This window comes from Tamandua tetradactyla, chromosome 23 (assembly GCF_023851605.1).
Source record: "Tamandua tetradactyla isolate mTamTet1 chromosome 23, mTamTet1.pri, whole genome shotgun sequence".
NCBI lineage: Eukaryota > Metazoa > Chordata > Mammalia > Pilosa > Myrmecophagidae > Tamandua > Tamandua tetradactyla.
This window is the reverse complement of record NC_135349.1, coordinates 54,294,912-54,314,499: the sequence shown is the minus strand read 5'-3', so window position 1 is coordinate 54,314,499 and position 19,588 is coordinate 54,294,912. Positions and strand designations below refer to the sequence as shown.

Here is a 19,588-nt window from a genome sequence, read left to right as displayed (position 1 = left end):
AGAGGGAACCATTTTGGAAAAAGCCTCCGAGCCACCAGAACCAACAGAGCCCGTGCAGTCAGAGACCTTTGGAGATGAAGAAGGAAAACACCCCTGGGGGCGGGGGGAGCTTCATGAAACAAGAAGCTGGGAGAAAAAGCTAACAGTCGTCACCATGTGCCCTCCCAGGTGAGAGAGAAAACCCGAACTTCATCGGCCTTTCTTGAGTAAAGGTAACCTCTTCTTGTGCCTTAATTTGGATATTTGCATGGCCCTAGAACTGTAAACTTGCAACTTAATAAGTTGCCCTTTTAAAAGTCATTCTGTTTCTGGTGCATCGGATACCAGCAGCTTTCAAACCACAACAGGCAGCATCTCCCAGCGTCCTAGATGGCCTGCAGTCACCAGCCATCAAAGAACTTTGCAAGGGTGCTACTGGTTTCTCATTAATTATTTCTCAATCCCATACTGGAGGGAGTGTCCTCTGGGCCCCTCACTGTGCACACTATACAAGATACACTCCAGTATTTCTATCTTGTTCAGTCTTTGGATTCCTTCCTTTGCATTATGCCAGAGAACATTCTGGCATCTCAATCTCATTAAACATAGGGCACCCCTGAGTTCAATTTTCAGCCAACCAATCAAGAAACCTGTTAGAGCCATGTTCAATTGCACGAGATGGTAAATTTAGGCTCTCTGGGAAGTTACTAGATCCATACATTCAAAAGAAACAAAATCCTATCCTGTCCTCCTCAGTCTAACACCCTGGCAACTGTCCCCACACATATTCTCCAGGTTTCTGGTGGCTTCAAATGGCAAAATTGTATAATTCTTTTGGTCTGTGAGCTAATTCCTCCAGGACATAATCATTTTTGCTCTCTGCATCATGCCAAGATCTGACCCCAGTTATGAGTCAAGTGGTAACAAGGGGTGGTTGGGGTGGGCTTTTTTGTGTGAGGAATTGGCAACCTTTTGTCAGGCAGCTTCTCCAAGCAAGAATATTGCAGGTTACTTAAGCAAGAGAGGCTAATCTCAGATCACAGAAGACAAGCTGCTTCTGCTGACAGGCGAGGTGCGCTGGTTTGAAAAGATGTATGTCTCCTAGAAAAGTCATGTTTTAATCAAAATCCCATTTTGTAAAGGCAGAATAATCCCTATTCAATACTGTATGTTTGAAACTCATCAGATCATCTTCCTGGAGATGTGATTTAATCAAGAGTGGTTGTTAAACTGGATTAGGTGACGACATGTCTCCACCCATATGGGTGGGTCTTGATAAACTTCTGGAGTCCTGTAAAAGAGGAAACATTTTGGAGAATGAAGGAGATTCAGAGAGAGCAGAGCAGAACGACATAGCCACGAGAAGCAGAGTCCACCAGCCGGCGACCTTGGGAGATTGTGCTAGTTTGAAAGGAAGTATGCCCCCTAGAAAAGCCATGTTTTAATCAAAATATCATTTCGTAAAGGTAGAATAATCTCTATTCAATACTGTATGTTTGAAACTGTAATCAGATCATCTCCCTGGATGATGGGATTTAGTCAAGAGTGGCTGTTAAACTGGATTAGGGGACGACATGTCTCCACCCATTTGGGTGGATCTTGATTGGTTTATTGGAGTCCTATAAAACAGGAAATATTTTGGAGAATGAGAGATTCAGAGAGAGCAGAGAATGCTGCAGCACCACAAAGCAGAGAGTGCACGAGCCAGTGACCTTTGGAGATGAAGATGGAAAATGCCTCCCGGGGAGCTTCATGAAACAGGAAGCCAGGAGAAGAAGCTGGCAGATGACGCTGTGTTTGCCACGTGCCCTTCTAGATGAGAGAAAAACTCCGACTGTGTTCACCATGTGCCTTCTCACTTAAGAGAGAAACCCTGAACTTCATCGGCCTTCTTGAACCAAGGTATCTTTCCCTGGATGGATGCCTTTGATTGGACATTTCTATAGATTTGTTTTAATTGGGACATTTTCTCGGCCTTAGAACTGTCAACTAGCAACTTATTAAATTCCCTTTTAAAAGTCATTCTGTTTCTGGTATAGTGCATTCCGGCAGCTAGCAAACTAGAACAGAGATGAAGAAGGAAAATGCCTCCCGGGGAGCTTCATGAAACAGGAAGCCAGGAGAAGGAGCTAGCAGATGATGCCGTGCTCACCATGTGCCCTCCCAGATGAGAGAGGGACACTGACTGTTTGCCATATGCCCTTCCACTTGAGAGAGAAACCCTGAAATTCATCGGCCTTCTTGAACCAATGTATCTTTCCCTGGATGCCTTAGATTGGACATTTCTATAGACTTGTTTTAATTGGGACATTTTCTCGGCCTTAGAACGGTAAACTCACAACTTATTAAATTCTCCTTTTAAAAAGCCATTCTGTTTCTGGTATATATTGCATGCCGGCAGCTAGCAAACTAGAACAGGAGGCTTAGAGTGACTCAAGGGTCCTAGAGTCTCAACTGCATCCTGGGTCCATCCAGATGTCCCATTCTAAGTCTCTGGTCCCACTCCTTCTCCATCAATGATGTATCCTTCCCATGGAAGGTTTGGTGAGGCTGTGGAGTCAACTTACATGATAATCCTCTGCATAATTTAGTGTTTGGTTTTTAGCAACATCAGCTGTGGCGCTACAAGAAACGAGAGGTGATTTTGTGGTGGCCATAAAGCATCTCTGGTTCTCTGAATGGAAATGAAGCGGAACATTTAAAGGCTTGAGTGTGTTATTTTCTTTCTGTAAGCAACCACTGCCCACCGCAGTCCTTGAAGTTATCTTTAATGCCCTAAGAGTCCAGGACAGCAGCTTGCACCTCCGCTTCATCAGAAACGCCCAAGTGGCAAGTTGATTGATCGTGCTGCCACTGCCTGCCTTAAATTACCCGCACCCCATTTCTCATTGGCAAGAAGCTTGGCACTGTGTTCAAGCCCCGACTTATTTCCAAACGCAGCTCCAGGCAGCAGTCAGAAAACATCAGGTATCTCAGCCGAGAATATTAAATATAAAAATTATTAACTATGTGTTCAGAGTAAGTCAGATGTGCATGTCAGCATCAGGGTGGGGCATGGTATGTTGGAGTTCTCTGTGCAGGGTTTGCATTATTTTTTTAACTGTCTGTAAATGTGAACATGTTTCAAAATAAAAAGTAAAAACAAAAACAAAAACAAAAGAGTAAGTTAGACCTTCACCCTTAAGGCCAATTGATTATTTTTGTTGTTATTGTCAGTGTCTCATTGCCAAGCCCGGGATTTTTTTTTTTTTATTTTAATGCAATTTCATTGATATATATTATATATTTACATGCCAGGTAATCATACAAAGTGTACAATCAATGGTTCACAGTATCATCATATAGCTGTGCAGTCATCATCACAATTGATTTTTTTCTTTTTTTTTGTGTGAAAAATAGCATATTACAAAAAAGAAATAAATTTCAAAGCATACCACAACATTAGTTGTGGAACAGATCTCAGAGTTTGGTAGGGGTTACAGTTCCATAACTTTAGGTTTTCACTTACTACTAGCTGCTCCAAGACACTGGAGACTAAAAGAAATATCTATATAATGATTCAGCAGTCACACTCATTTATTAAACCCTTCCTTCTCTGTATAACTCCACCATCACCTTTGATCTTTCTACCACTCTTTACAGGTATTTGGGCTATGCCCATTTTAACGTTTTCATGTTGGAAAGAACTGTTGATAATATGGGGTGAGGGATGGAACTAGTTGATGTTCTGGAAAGGCTGGCTTCTCTGGGTTTCAGGACTTGTCTGGCCTAGGAACCATATGGAGGTTGTAGGTTTATGGAAAGTAATCCTAGTGCATGGAACCTTTGTAGAATCTCAGATAAAGCCCTAGGTGTTCTTTAGGATTGGCAGGATTGGTTTTAGTTGGGATTTGGCAAGTTATGATAGGTAGCAATCTCTAACTGAGGCATGCATAAGAGTGACCTCCAGAGTAGCCTATTTGAACTCTCTCAGCTACTGATACCGTATTAGTTACACTTCTTTCCCCCCCCCTTTTGTCAGGATGGCATTGTTGATCCCACCGTGCCAGTGCCAGAGATGGCCAATTGAATTTTTGTTTTGGCGGGGCGTGCATGGTCCAGGAATCGAACCCAGGTCTCCTGCATGAAAGGCAAGCTTTCTACCACTGCACACGTGTGCAACCCCCAATTGATATTTGACAAGGGTTAAATCCACTCAATGGGAAAAAATAGTCTCTTCAAAAAATGGTGTATCCCCATGTGCTGGTCTGAATCTGTGGTGGACCCCAGAAAAGATGCCCTTCGATCCTCTTTCAATATTGCTGGGTGGGAGCATTTTGATTGTTTCCATGAAGATGTGACCCACCCAATTGTAGGTGGTAACTTTTGATTAGATGATTTCCATGGAGGTGTGTCTCCACCCACTAAAGGTGAAGTTGCTTGCTGGAATCCTTTAAAAGAGGAAACATTTTGGAGAGAGTCCCCTTTTGGTAGAGCCACGTGAAAGCCAGTAGATGCCGCCATGTTCACCATGTGCCCTTCCAGCTGAGAGAGAAACAAACGTCGTTGGCCTTCTTGATCCAAGGTATCTTTCCCCGGATGCCTTAAATTGGACATTTCTATAGACTTGTTTTAATTGGGACATTTTCTCGGCCTTAGAACTGTAAACTAGCAACTTATTAAATTCCCCCTTTTAAAAGTCATTCTGTGCCTGGTATATTGCATTCTGGCAGCTAGCAAACTAGAACATCCCACAAAGGATAGGCTAAGCCTACTTAAAATTAGGCCTAAGAGTCACCCCCAGAGAACCTCTTATGCTGCTCAGATGTGGCCTATCTCTCTCTCAGCCAACACAGCAAGCAAACTCACAGCCCTCCCCATCTCTACAAAAAAAAAAAAAAAAAAAAAAAAGCTGTTGGGAAACTGGATATCCACAAGCAGAAAGTTGAAAATGGACCCCTAACTCTCAACATACACTGAAATTAACTCAAAATTGCTCAGTGACCTAAATATATGAGCTAAAATTGTAAAACTCTGAGACTAAAACAGCAGGAAATATCTTCAGTACCTTATATTAGGCAATAGAGCCAAAGTACAAGCAACAAAAGGAAAAACAGTTATGTTTCACATCACCAAAATTTAAAACTTTTTGTGCATCAAAGGACATTATCAAGAAAGTGAAAAGACAACCTAAGAATGGGAGAAAATATCTGGACTCCCTATATCTGATAAGGGATCTAATATTCAGAATATGTAAAGAGTCCTACAATTCAACAACAAAAAGACAAACAACCCAACTAAAACTGGGCAAAAGGTTTCAATACACATATCTCCAAAGAAGATATACAAATAACTTAACATCACTGGCCGTTAGGGAAGTGCAAATCAAAACCACGAGTTATCATTTCACACCTATAATTAAAAAAAGAGAAAATAGCAAGTGCTGGCAAGGATGCAGAGAAATAGGAATCTTTGTACATTGTCGGTAGGAATGTAATGGTGCAGCCACTATGGTGAACAGTTTAGTGGTTCCCCAGAAAGTTGAGGATAAAATTACCATATAACCCAGTAATCCCACTTCGAGGCATGTCTCCGGAAGAATGGAAAGCAGGAACTCATGCAGATACAGTACAACAATGAGTGTTCACAGCAGCACTATTGACAAAAGCCAAATGGTGACTTCTGGGTCAAGATGGCGGCTTAACAACGTGCACGTTTTAGTTCGTCCTCCAGAACAACTACTAAATAACCAGAAACAGTACAGAACAGCTCCTGGGGCCACATCAGTGACCAGACACACAGCGTACCCCAGTCTGGACCAGCTGGACTGGCTGCGAGCACCCCCCAGAACCATGAGTTCCCAAAGCTGTGGTGGCCAGCGCCCCTCCCCCACAGGCTGCTTCCCAGAGGGGAAGGGAAAGGACTTTACCAGCAGCAGGGACTGGGCACAATCAATCGCCAATTGTGGAACTAATTAACAAATTCTGACTACTAAAAATAGGCCCCCAGCTTAGGTGAACCTGATCAAAGCGGAGGTTGCTCATTTTTGCCCCAGCGCCAAGGGGGCAGGACTGACAGAAAAAGGGGGGAAAAAAGAGAAGGAAACAGGTTTTGTGGCTGTGTATCTACAAAGGCTTGACTGCTTCTGGACACAGTGGCAGGACTTTTCAGGCTGCAACTGCCCCAGGCATAGGCAGAAGTGAGCTCTTTTGGGGGCTTATCTGGAGCCTGTGCCTTCCCCAGGGGAGGGGTGAAGCCACACCCAGGTGGAATCCCTCCATCAAGGAATTCAGACACCAGGGCTTGGTAATTTGAAGCCATTAAAACCAGCCTACAACCTCTCCTCTGTCTCCATCACGCCCCCAGTAGGGAGAGTCTGCCAAAGTTAAAGGTACCGCATCATCTTACGCTGGTGGGACCTGCAGGCAGACAAGCACCACACACAGGGCAGGATAAGAAAAACAGAGTCCAGAGACTTCACAGGAAAGTCTTTCAACCTGCTGGGTCTCACCCTCAGGGAAAACCGATGCAGGTGACTCTTTCCTCCTGATAGGAGGCCAGTTTGGTCTGGGAAAATCTGGCTGGGGTCTATAATAACAAAGTAGACCCTCCTAAGTGTGTGTGTGGGGGGAAGGCACCACACAAGCAGGGCAAGAAACAAGAAAACAAGAACTGAAAACTTCTTCTCTGTTAAACAAAACTTATGCTAAAGGTCCAGATAAAGCTGAACGGAATGCCAAAGAACAGAGAGACAACAAATTCATCCAGCAAGAAAACCCTAGATAAAAGAAGTGAAAGCAATCTCCAGAATAAACTAATTAAGGTAATTAAATGCCTAGACGCCAGCAAAAAAACAAATCACACTAGGAAAATTGAAGATATGGCCCAGTCAAAGGAACAAACCATAATTCAAATGACATACAGGAGCTGAAACAATTAATTCAGAATGTACGAACAGACATGGAAAACCTCATCAAAAACCAAATCAATGAATTGAGGGAGGATATAAAGAAGGCAAGGAAAGAACAAAAAGAAGAAACTGAAAGTCTGAAAAAACAAATCACAGAACTTATGGGAATGAAAGACACAGTAGAAGAGATGAAAAAAAACAGTAGAAACCTACAATGGTAGATTTTGAGAGACAGAGCATAGGATTTCTAAACTGGAGGACAGAACATCTGAAATCTGACAAGAAACAGAAACTATAGGGAAAAAAAATGGAAAAATACGAGCAGGGACTCAGGGAATTGAAAGACAATATGAAGCGCAAGAATATACGTGTTGTGGGTGTCCCAGAAGGAGAAGAGAAGGGAAAAGGAGGAGAAAAACTAATGAAGGAAATTATCACTGAAAATTTCCCAACTCTTAGGAAAGACTTAAAATTGCAGATCCAAGAAGTACAGCGTACCCCAAAGAGAATAGAGCCAAATAGACATACTCCAAGACATTTAATAATCAGAATGTCAGAGGTCAAAGAGAAAGAGAGGATTTTGAAAGCAGCAAGAGAAAAGCAATCCATCACATACAAGGGAAGCCCAATAAGACTATGCGCAGATCTCTCAGCAGAAACCATGGAGGCGAGAAGACAGTGGGATAATATATTTAAAATATTAAAAGAGAAAAACTGCCAACCAAGAATTCTGTATCCAGCAAAACTGTCCTTCAAAAATGAGGGAGAAATTAAAACATTTTCAGACAAAAAATCACTGAGAGAATTTGTGACCAAGAGACCAGCTCTACAAGAAATACTAAAGGGAACACTAGAGACAGATACGAAGACAGAAGAGAGAGGTGTGGAGAAGAGTGTAGAAAGGAAGACTATGAGTAAAGGTAAAAAGAAGGAAAATTAGATATGACATATAAAACTCAGAAGGCAAAATAGTAGAAGAAAGTACTACCCATGCAGTAATAACACTGAATGTTAATGGATTAAACTCTCCAATCAAAAGACATAGTCTGGCAGAATGGATTAAAAAACAGAACCCATCTATATGCTGTCTCTACTCAAAGGACACGAGGCCAAGGACACAAATGGACATTTACACACCAATGTTTATAGCAGCATTATTAACAATTACCAAGAGATGGAAACAGCCAAATGTCCGTCAACAGAGAGTTGACTAAACAAACTGTGACATTTACATAAGATGGAATATTATGCAGCTGTAAGACAGAATAAAGTTATGAAGTATGTAACAACATGAATGGACCTTAAGGACATTATGCTGAGTGTGATTAGCCAGAAACAAAAGGGCAAATACTGTATGGTCTCACTGATATGAACTGACATTAGTGAATAAACTTGGAATATTTCCTTGGTAACAGAGATCATCAGGAGATAGAAATAGGGTAAGATATTGGGTAACTGGAGCTGAAGGGATACAAATGTACAACAGGACTGAATATAAAAACTCAGAAATGGATAGCACAATACTACCTAACTGTAATGTAATTATGTTAAAACACTGAATGAAGCTGCATGTGAGAATGATAGAGGGAGGAGGGCTGGGGACATAAATGAAATCAGAAAGAAAGATAGATGTTAAAGATCGAGATGGTATAATCTAGGAATGCCTAGAGTGTATAATAATAGTGAAATGTACAATGTACAAATTTTAAAAATGTTTTTGCATGAGGAAGAACAAAGGAATGTCATTATTGCAGGGTGCTGAAAATAGATGATAATTAATACTTTAAAATGTCACCTTATGTGTGAGACTAAAGCAAAAAATGTTTATTTGTTACAAAATTTAGATTTTGACTAAAGCATTTCCTAATATAACTCATGTAGATAGTTTGATTGAATGTCATAAGTACTTGGAATCTCAGGTAGGACATGAGATTTTGTTGGTTTGTCCAGAGTGATGCCCCGATGAATCCCAGAGTGATTTGATCAGTGACTGGAAAAGTATTTACAAGCCCCCTTCAGGGAATGGTGAAAGTGGGGAGAAATTCAACTTCCCCAAGTTGAATTCTTGATATTCTCGCAAGCAGTGTGAACAACCAAAGCTATAGACTGAGCCCCCAGTCTTGGGGTTTGTTCATATGAAACTTAACCCCACAAAGGATAGGTCAAGTCTACTTAAAATTTAGGCCTAAGAGTCACCCCCAAGAGAGCCTCTTTTGTTGCTCAGATGTGGCCTCTCTCTCCAGCCAACATGACGAGCAGTCTCACCACCCTCCCCCTCTCTGCGTGGGACATGACTCCCAGGGGTGTGGACCTTCCTGGCAACGTGGGACAGAGATCCTGGAATGAGCCGAGACTCAACATCAAGGGACTGAGAAAAACCCTAGAATGAGCTGAGAATTAACATCAAGGGATTGAGAGAAACTTCTCGACCAAAGGGGGAAGAATGAAATGAGACTAAGTGTCAATGGCTGAAAGATTCCAAACAGAGTTGAGAGGTTATCCTGGAGGTTATTCTTCTGCATTAAGTAGATATCACCTTGTTGTTCAAGATGTAGTGGAGAGGCTGGAGGGAACTGCCTGAAAATGTAGAGCTGTGTTCCAGTAGCCATGTTTCTTGATGATGATTGAACAATGCTATAGCTTTCACAATGAGACTCTGTGAATGTGAAAACCTTGTGTCTGATGCTCCTTTTAGCTACTATATCAACAGAAGAGTAGAACATATGGAATAAAAATAAATAATAGGGGGAACCAATGTTAAAATAAATTTAGTTTCAAATGCTAGTGGTAAATGAAAGCAAGGGGTAAGGGGTATGGTATATATAATCTTTTTTTTCTCTGTTATCATTTTATTTCTTTTTCTGTTGTCTTTTTATTTCTTTTTCTAAATCGATGCAAATGTTCTAAGAAATGATGAATATGCAACTATGTGATGATATTAAGAATTACTAATTGTATATGTAGAATGGAATGATATCTTAATGTTTTGTTTTTAATTTTTTTTAATTAATAAAAAAAGTTTAAAAAAAAAAGCCAAATGGTGGAAGCAATTCAAGTGTCCATCAACAGAGGGATGGAGAAACAAAATGCAGTATCTACAACTGATGGACTATCATTCAGCCTTCAAAAGAAACTTAGCCCTGAAGAGATCATGTTGAGTAAAATAAGCCAGGCACAAATAGATATTGTCTGATTTCACATATATGAAATAACTACAACAGGCAAATCCAGAGACAGAAAGTAGATTACAGGTTACTGGGTGGAGGGGGGCTTGGGGTGGGGGGAAGAGAGAGGAGTTGGGGAGTTATTTCTTAATAAGCACAGAGCGTCAGTTTGGGGGGATGGGAAGGTCTTATTAATGGATGGAGGTGGTGGTTGTACAGTGTTGTAAAAGTAATTAATACCACCCAATTGTGTACTTGAAAGTGGTGAAGATGGGAAACTTTAGGGTGTATCTATGTTACCATCACAAAAAAAGAGCTGTTAATTAGACAGCTGCAAAGTCAAAAAGCAGCTCTCAGCTGTACGGCTGGGGGTACAAAGGGAAGAGGTGGAGACAATTAAAAGTTAGAAGTTTGGAGAGGGCCCTATGGAGCTTAAAATCAGATCCCTGCCATGGGGGTGCTGCTCAGCTAGTGCGGTGTCTCTGAAGTCGGAGGAGGGGTCCACGGCAGGGCTGGAAGGCGGGAGGGGACATCGGTCAGCTATGCCGGTGTCTGGTGGGGCGTGACGAGGTTGGTTCTGTCACGTGTGGCAAAACTGAACTGCTGTTATAGAATCAACTGTTGCTGCTTAGATAAACAAAATGAAGCTGGGATGGTGGGTATAAGAGCAGGAAACAAACAGGAAGTGACAGCTCTCTCCTTCCTCCAGGAGTCTTCCAGTCTCCCTCTAGTGCCTCCTGTTGGCAAAACCTAACAGGGACGCAGCTGGCAAAGACGAGGGGAGTGTGGAAAGGTGGGTTTGGGGACAGGGGATGGTAGTGTAAGAGCTGGCGCACGTGTCCTCATTGCGTCCCTCATTTCCTCACAGGCTCCTCCTGAGAGTGCTCCCCTAATGAATTGCTTGCACAAAAAATCCCTCTCTTGGGCTTATTTCCAGGGTATTTGTCCTAAACACTGGAGGATTTCAGAGATCAGGTGGTTCTGACCCGTTCTAGAGCCGGGTTCTAAGGATGAGGTCTACCATAGGGCCGCCTGCTGGCCGCGGGGTGGGTGGAGGGGAGGTCACCCCGCGAGGCCGTGTAGTGGTGCACGAGGAAGACTTTCACCCTTGTTGAGCTGGGAAGAGAGGTGCAAGGAGATTGGGCATTTGCCATATCTCTGGTATTTGAGAGAATAGCAGAAAGATTGGTTACCACTGCGAAATTGGGTGGCTGTTGCTGAGTGTCTTTAAAGCACTGAAAAGAAAGAAATGGTAGTTTTGGGTTGATTAATCACCGGTTCAAAGCACAGTGGAAGCCAGAGGGCAGCCACGTGGCAGCCCTGCTGGGTGCTGGAGGGCCAGTGACACCCAACATGGGGCTGAGGCCCTTGCCATAGAAGCAGGACTGAGAGGAGATGGACACTTGACCTCGGCAAATCTCTTCTGCCAAGGCTTATAGGGAAGAAGTGGGACCCCGAGACTTGGGCTGAGGATACCTGGGGAGACACACTTGGGAAACATGAATCCCAGGTGCCCCTGGGTGCTGTGAACGTGCAGGAGTGGCTCAGCCCCCTCCTTCCCTGAGGGTAGCAGAACCTTACGTGGGGCTGGTATCTGACAGGACGATGCGTGCTCTTCTCAGCGCCTGCTCCTACTTTCCTTCCTGGCCACCTGACCAAAACCCAGGGTCACAGCTCAGCATGACTCAACTGGGGAAGTCCTGGGCCTGCTTAGGTGAGGACAGGAGTTGGAAAGCAAAGGAGCTGTAGGGCCCGGGGGTGGACGCTGAGTGTCCGGGGTCAACATGGTACAATAGAAAGCTGGGAAATTGGGAGGCTATCGGGGGGAAACCTTTTTCCATGGCATCGGACTTAACACCTGGCACGCATCCCTGGCAGCAATGGGGTGATCGGATCCTGGGAAGGCAGAGGCCAGGTGGCAGTGCTTACCCATCAAAACAAGGTGAGTAGAAATAGACGGGCAGTACAAATACAAGGGCAAGCGGAGTCCTGCTTGATGCCGGAACCAGTGCAGTTGGCTAATGGTCTCCATTTGTCAGGGCTGGGAAAACAGAGTGCCACAGACTAGTTGGCTTAAATGACAGAAATGTGTGATCTCATGATTCTGGGGGCGGGGGGGGGGGGGGGGGGGGGGGTCGGCGAGAAGTCCAAAGCCCCAGTGTCAACTTCAGAATCCTCTGAAGCAGGAGTCTGGTGATGGCCTGCCAGCAGCCCGGAGCTCAGTCCCTCTCTGTCTTTGCATCAGTCCTCTGTCTCCCCCCGACTGTCCTCTCCCTAGAACCTATCGAGTCATATTGGATCAGGGCCCACCCTAAACTGGTCTGGTCTCATCTTAATTAATAACATCTTCAGGACTTCTATTTATAAACGAGGTCACCAGGTTAGCGCTTGAACATGCCTTGGGAAAACGGGGAGGGGGGCAACTTTCAATCCACTACACTGATTTAAGGAAATATGTAAAACACAATCTCGGGAAAAGGAAGCCCTTCTTCCTTCCGCTTTGGGTTCTGCGTCCCTGCCGGCGCACGAGCCGAGGAAAATTCGGGACGTTCATCAGCCCCGGAGCCGCCCGCTTGGAACATGAACCCTGGCGCCCCGCGGAGGACGAAGGGCTCCTGGGGGTAACGCGAGCGCGGGCGGGAAGGGGCGGGGGGCTGGCCTTCCCCTCGGGAGGCGGCAGAGCCTTTTCCCCAGGATTCTGGACTAGGTTCCCACGTTGGCTGAGATTTCCGGCCTGGGGTCCGCTGAGAGAGACCTCGCGCTCACCCGAGCTCCTACTCGGCGTGCAGGGCCCCTCCTCCGAGGCCCGCAGCCCGGCGTGCCTCCCGCCTCTCTAGTCGCCGTGGCCGCGCCGGCTGGAGGAGCTCGGGGCAGGGCAGCCCGCGTGGAAGAGGAACCGTCCGGTGGGGGCGAGCGTCCCTTTCTAGTCGGACGCTGCCCTCCCTTCCCCCACCCAGCCCCACGCCCCTCCCGGCCCGACGGGGACTCGCGGCCCGGCCGGGTGATGGAGGCCACCAAGGACAAGGGCCAGCCGCCACTTGTCAGGCTGGCTCGTTGGTCTAGGGGTATGATTCTCGCTTTGGGTGCGAGAGGTCCCGGGTTCAAATCCCGGACGAGCCCTCTCTTTTCGACACCGAGGCTCCCTTTACAGCGAACCGAGGCTCCCGAGGGCAGCCGTATCCCCGAGATGCCATCCAGCCCGGCTCAGTGCGCGGGGAGTGGGGCCCCTGGGAGCGAGGGGAGGGTCCGCTGGGGGGCTGGGGGACAGACCCGGCCGCGTGCCCCGCGATCGCGGAGGGGGCCGGGGAGAAGGACCTAGGGGGGCGGCGGGGCGGGGCTTCGGTAGCGGCTCCCTCCCCGCGCGAGCCCCACTCCTCTTCCAGAGCCGCTGCAGGAAGGAGCCTTGGACCACCCGGGACGGGGGAGGCGCCTCGGGTGGGGGGAGGGGTTCACTCTCAACGTGGGGGCGGCGAAGGGTGTGGGGGCCCACAGACACGCGAGGCTGGAGGGTCGGCGGGGTCCCCAGGACCCACCCGCTCCCCCACCTCCTTAAGAGCCGGCCCGGGCGTTGGGGGCAGAGGCGGGGCCGGGACCCCGGGGCGCGAGGGCCTCGTGGGTGACGGAGCGCCGGGGCTTGTCCTCCTGAGCCCGGATCGTGCTGCCGGGTGCCCCTTTCTCGACCTCCCGGCCTTCTCGAGCCCCCGAGGGGAGCCGGTAGTGGGTGTCCTGTCCGCGCCCGAGACCTGGTGGGACCCCCGGGGCGCCCAGGCGCTTCCTCGTCCTGCGGCGACAACCCTCCCTCCCCTTAAGGCTCGTGCACACACCTGAACAGACAAACACAAGGCAGCGGGCAGCGGTTTTCCTCCGGAGCCTTCCGAGTCGGGCCCCTCCGGCCGCCCCTGGCCGGGCTCTGCCCCCGCATGTCCCGGGAGGGGGCCAGGCCCGCGCCCCGAAGCCCGCGTGGGCAGGAAGGGCCCCGAGAGGCCTTTTGCTACCTTGGGTCTTCAAATCCCAGAGGAGGCCAGACCTTGCCCTTTGTGGTTGTTTTCGGGCCGGAGGGGCGGCCGGGCAGGGCTGGGGGCGCGCGGCCTGCAGGGCTGGAGCCGGCCGGGCCCAGCGGGTGGTCCCCGCTCCGGGCGGACCTGCGCCCCGACGCCTCGGGGAAGTCCCCGCTCGCGTCTCCACTCCACGGCCCAGCCCAGGCCGGCGGGAGGGGGTCCCGGGGCGCCTCTCCAGCCTGCAGGTCTCAGGTTTGCAGGGGGCGAGGAGAGAGCAGCGGAGTGGGCCGACTGGGGTCCGCCGGGAGGAGTGGACACCCCAAAACCGACGCACTCAGGTAATGGTCCTGGGGAGCCAAGGCCTGCGGAAACGCCGAACCTTCCCTGTCCCTGCCTCTTCCTAGGGGCACGAAGAAAGTCTCTCCCCCCACATCGGGAAATGGCCAAGGGACCGGAGACCATTCCAGGTCCCAAAGGAGGCGTCTTGGGGGCACTTGGGGGTGCTCCTGAGGCGCTGGGAAAAAGTCCCAACCGAGGGGTGGCTCGTTGGTCTAGGAGTATGATTCTCGCTTAGGGTGCGAGAGGTCCCGGGTTCAAATCCCGGACGAGCCCTATGCTTTTAAGGCTGGCTTCCACTCTAGGGAAGTTGTGGCCGAGGAGATGGGAACCCCCTGAGCTCAATTGCTCCCAGCTTGCAGGACAACCTCCATGGGCCTCGTCCCACCACCCCCCCAACCAAGGGAAAATCCTCAGGGTTGACATCTTACTGCACTGGAGAGCTGGAGGCAGGCTGCGGGGACAGTTGAGTGCCTTTTGCTGGTGACTGGGTTCAAATCTCTGATGGACTGAAATTTCTAATTTCTAAAATTTCTTTGCTCAAGAGAGGTGGGATCCAGACTCAGAGGTCAGTGGGAGAAGAATACAGTGCACCCTTTATAAAGCTTTGGAGGGTGGCGACACCTGATCACAGGCTCCACGTGGCAGAGATGGCCACTCGGTGGTGTGGTGTCCATTAGGGATCATTGGTAAACTTTCTCTTTAACCTGACAAAATAACACCTCGCCCAGCGTGGGGCTCGAACCCACGACCCTGAGATTAAGAGTCTCATGCTCTACCGACTGAGCTAGCCGGGCACCTGCCACCTCCTTTTGCAGGTAACCTACCTGTAGATGACCCTAAAAGACCAGGTGGGCCAGGCTAGGACAGTGGGTGTAGACGTGGGATGCCCAGAGTCCCCCTTCCCTGGGGATTCTGGGCCTCAAGCCCATGCCCCGGCCTCCACGCTACCTCTCAGACCCCCTTCCCGTCCCCTGAGGGTCAGGAAATGTAGGTGTCCTCAGGGTGGGGACACCAGAGTGGGGCGGCGGCAGGGTGGGGACCTGCAGGACTGAGGAAGGTGGGACTGCACACTGACTTCCCTACGGACGGACGGACAGACTGTGACTCAGCTAGTGGATCTCACAACCCGAGGATGTGGTGCCCAAAATGGAGCCTTGGCCACTTGACCACGGGGCCCATTCCCCCATATGTGACCAAACGAACCTTGAACTAATTCTTAGGCGTACTGGAGTCTGCTTTTCCTTGATATCTCCATTTCTGCTTTTGAATCCCCTTAGATCAACATATCTGAATGTATTGTTTGGTTGTGTGTGTGTGTGTGTGTGTGTGTGTGTTTTGCTCCAAACCTTGACCTGCGTGCGTTGGGGGAGCCTCCCACCGGTGCTTTGGGGTCTGGTCCCCTGGGCGGCGGGAGGGCCGGCGTCCCTGGTGGGAACGGGGCAGGGCCTGTGTCCCGGGGCGCGCTCCCAGCGCCCAAGGAACTACAGAGTGACCACCCGGCCTGTCCCTGAGTGCGGGGGGTGGGGTGCGGTGGACGGCAGACCTGGGGTAGGACCAGGACCCCCCAAAATTCTGGGGATCAGGGCCTTAGAAAATCTGGTGAGCCCCCGAGATTTCCGACATGAGCGGAGCGTCCACCAACGGCCACGTGCCGGCCGGGCCTGCACCCTGCACCCAGCAACCCGAGGTGGGTCGGGAGGATTGGAGGACGCTGAGGGTTTTCAGGCACGTTGGGTGGGTGCACGGTGCTGTGGGTATTTTAAAATAAAAAGGGGATTATTTGTAGGCATATAGGCTTAAGCTTTTATGGGCGAGGCAGTACTACATATGCTTTACAAGATTTCAGGATAAAAGTGGGCAGAGATGGATTTTTTTTTTTTTAATGCATGGACCCCTGAAATGCACACCCGAAATGTTCTAATACGGGCACTGTCATGTGGTACGTATGATACCACAATAGAAATTTACAAAAACGAATGGGAAATTTGCAGCTATTATTTCTTCGAGTCGCTTTCCAGCCTGGCCTTCTTTGTCCTCTCCTTGGGAGCGCTGATGACATCATTATGGCATTTTTTTGATAGAGCCCCAGCTCTCAGAGGCTATTTCTTGCGAGGTTATTTTAAAGTTTGTTTTCCTTCTGTTTTTCAGATTGGGGTGTTTCTGTTGCTTTAGCTTCATTTTCACTGATTCTTTCCCCTTTCGTTTTTGCTATTGTTCATTCATTACGCTCTTTTTAAAAATGTCAGTCATAATATATCCTTCTTCTTTATACCTCCTATTTCTTTGTTAGGCTTTCTATTTTTCCCTGTTTGTTTCAAGTGCGTTTGTAATTGCCCCTTGAAGCTTTTATATGATGGCTGCTTTCACGTCCTTGTCAGATAATTCCATCGTCACCATCTTTCTCATTCAAGTGGAGATGTCCCTGGTTCTTCGAATGACGCGCGATTTTCCATGGCAACCTCGACATTCTGCTGAACGCTGTGAGACGAGGTTTCAGGAAAAAAGTGGAGGGAGATGGACTTTTTTTTTTTAATGAATGGACCCCTGAATTGTACACTTGAAAGTAATGTTGTACATTATGTGCATTGTTGTACATTTGATACCATAATAAAATTTTACAAAAATTTCATTTGTTTTTAATTTATTTACAAAAATAAAAATTTACAAAAATTTCTTATTTCGATCTTTTTTAGATCTTCTGTTGAGCTGGTCTCCTCTGGCACTGCCCTGCTGGGGAAGGGGTGCCACTGGGGAAGGGGTGCCACTGGGGAGGGGGCGCCACTGGGGAGGGGCCCCACTGGGGAGGGGGCGCCTCCTGGTTGCTGTCAGGTTGGGAAGGGGTTCAGGTTTCCCACTGGGCTTCTGCTGATGGAGTGGGGACAGGGTCATCACTGCTGGGTGGGGGTGGGAGTTCAGCCCCCTCCCCCAATAAGCCTCTGCTGACACCTCCTGGCTGGGGGGGGAGGGGTGACACTTACTGCTCTGCTTCTGGTCTTTCAGTAGGGGCAACTTTCCTCGAGTTTGGGACTTTTGAGGGAAGGAGAGAGCAGGAACAGAGCCAAGGGAGAACTCTCCCCTTCTCACGCCCCAGCTCCGGGCAGGGAATTCCCCTGGGCGGAATTCTAGACCACCAGCCCTGCCCGCACAGCCCCAAGCCATGGGGTGGCAGCCGCCCCAGCGCCGGTGGTTCTTGGGGAAAGACAGCGCCAGGTCACTTCACTAGTGGACATCAGTGCCCTTAGACCATGGGCTCTAGTCGGTGGCCCCCGCAGGGAGGCAGATCCACCCAGGGGTGTGAGCTGGAAGCCTGAATAAGCGACCCCCCAGTCATTTCCACATGCTCGGGGCAGTGGGGAAAGGAACCGGCCGTAGCCCCTTCTCCTTGGGGGCATCGGGTCCTGCCCCGCCAGGCCGACACCCTGGCCCCGAGCCCGGGACGCGGGTGTGGGTCCCAGGAAGGCGCCAGCTGCCCAGGGCCATCCCTCCCGCAGCCGGGCTTGGGGTGTTCCCAGGACTCGGCCACAGCGGGCAGAGCTGCGGTGGCAGATTCACACAGGCAACGGCTCCGCCCTGGGAAGCCAAGCGGCCCGCCAGCCCTAACCTCTGGGACCTCGCGCGGGCTACCTGCCTCCAGTGGATCCGCAGTCACGCTTCCAGCGGCCGAAGCTTTCCATCAGCCAGGCTCAAAATCCAGCACGGATCTGGGTTTTTCCTGGCAAGGCGAGCTTGCACCCCAGGCCCCTTCCACGTGCTACTTGGGCCCTCGGCAAGACCACCCAACAGGCCCGAACCCAGGGCTGTGGCTAAATGGTCCCGGGTCCCAAACCCACCCAGTGGAGGCTTGAATCCACCATCCCCCACCGACGGGTAGCTGAGAAGTGAGGGAGAGGAGGGCGCACGGGTTCCTGATGGCCGAGTCCCAGGCAGGACCATCCCGGACGCCGGAGCAACTGCAGTGCCCTGGGGGTCATCCCCCCGCAGCCCCTCTCACCGCCGGGGACTCATCCCCAGGGACCCTGTCCAACACTGCCTCTTGAAGCCCGACGGTCTTTGCCTGTTTGTGGCGGCCCTGAATTTAGGGCTCAGAACATAGGAGCATTGAGCAAGTTACATGGTTTTGCCCAGCTAGCTCAGTTGGTAGAGCATGAGACTTTTAATCTCAGGGTCATGGGTTCAAGCCCCACCTTGGGCGTTGTTTTACCAGCATTGTTTGGGGAGAGAAGGAAACTGCCAAGAACACACCTTTGAGCTAATTAAATCTAAAACATTAGAGCTGTAGATGCCACCTCTGGGGCCAGGTCCCCAGCAACGTGGCCGCTTGTGGGGTCTGTCACCCTCAATGTTGACTGGAGTAATTTCAACCACAGGGGTGTGGCAGTTGTGTTATGTTTCTAGATTCAGTAAAGGCAGGAAATACTGCACCGCTGCATTTCACCAGGGTTGTGTATTGGGGGCTTAGAGGGGGGTGGGGAGGGGGAGATTTAAATTCCAGACCTTGATGGGGGCCTGGGAGCCAGGGGAGGGGAGACCCCGGAGGAGGCCATGCAGCACCCCCTGGTCTGAAAGAGAGCCGCCTCTCTCAAGCATACTCCACTCTCCCCAGTGAAGGGAAATGGACCTGAGGGGGTTAGTGCCCCCCAGTTGGCGAAGGGGGAGGAGAAGGGTATATTGCCCTGTCAGCTGACTTTCTTGTGTTTTCTTTGAATGGTTTAGACCGGCTGTAAAAAGGGCAGGCTCAGTGCTTGGTTAGACGAGGGTTTTCTTTCTTTCCAGAAGTTATGAAACCGAGGCTTCTCTCTCACACACAATCGGAGTGGTTGTCCCTGCCCCTTCCCTGGACCCTTGGGATCCCCAGATCCCAGAAGTTCCCAGATTAAGATCAGTCTCAGTAACTTTTGTCTCATTTCCTTGCTAGTTAGGCCTCGTGGCATTTTGGAAAAAACAGCAAAAACAGTCTTACCAACTTAGAACCTTGTTGGAAAAAATAAAATTTTTATTTCATTCCAAAAAAAACAAACAAAAAACCAATTACTTACTACTGGGCACGGTGCAACTTAGCCTGTGGATTAGACTGGACACGGTCAGCCTCTTTTCCTATTCCACGTTGATTTTTCAGTTTGTTTTTTATCACAGCGACCCGTGAACCCTGCTTCACTCCTGGGCCCTCCTCTTTCCAGCATATGCTGAAGGCCTGGGCAGAAAGGCTTGTGGCTGCCACC

At 49.2% G+C, this 19,588-nt stretch overlaps 4 non-coding genes across 4 annotated transcripts; 3 read left to right on the top strand and 1 right to left on the bottom strand.

Annotated features, from left to right (window-relative positions):
• The first annotated feature begins 13,080 nt into the window (after nucleotides 1-13,080).
• Nucleotides 13,081-13,152, top strand: TRNAP-UGG (transfer RNA proline (anticodon UGG)). Its single transcript has one exon. It is a non-coding gene; the product is annotated as a tRNA-Pro (tRNA).
• Nucleotides 13,153-14,570: 1,418 nt separating this feature from the next.
• On the top strand, nucleotides 14,571-14,642 carry TRNAP-AGG (transfer RNA proline (anticodon AGG)). The gene has a single exon. It is a non-coding gene; the product is annotated as a tRNA-Pro (tRNA).
• A 448-nt stretch (nucleotides 14,643-15,090) lies between these two features.
• On the bottom strand, nucleotides 15,091-15,163 carry TRNAK-CUU (transfer RNA lysine (anticodon CUU)). Its single transcript has one exon. It is a non-coding gene; the product is annotated as a tRNA-Lys (tRNA).
• A 3,325-nt stretch (nucleotides 15,164-18,488) lies between these two features.
• Nucleotides 18,489-18,561, top strand: TRNAK-UUU (transfer RNA lysine (anticodon UUU)). The gene has a single exon. It is a non-coding gene; the product is annotated as a tRNA-Lys (tRNA).
• The last annotated feature ends 1,027 nt before the right edge of the window (nucleotides 18,562-19,588 follow it).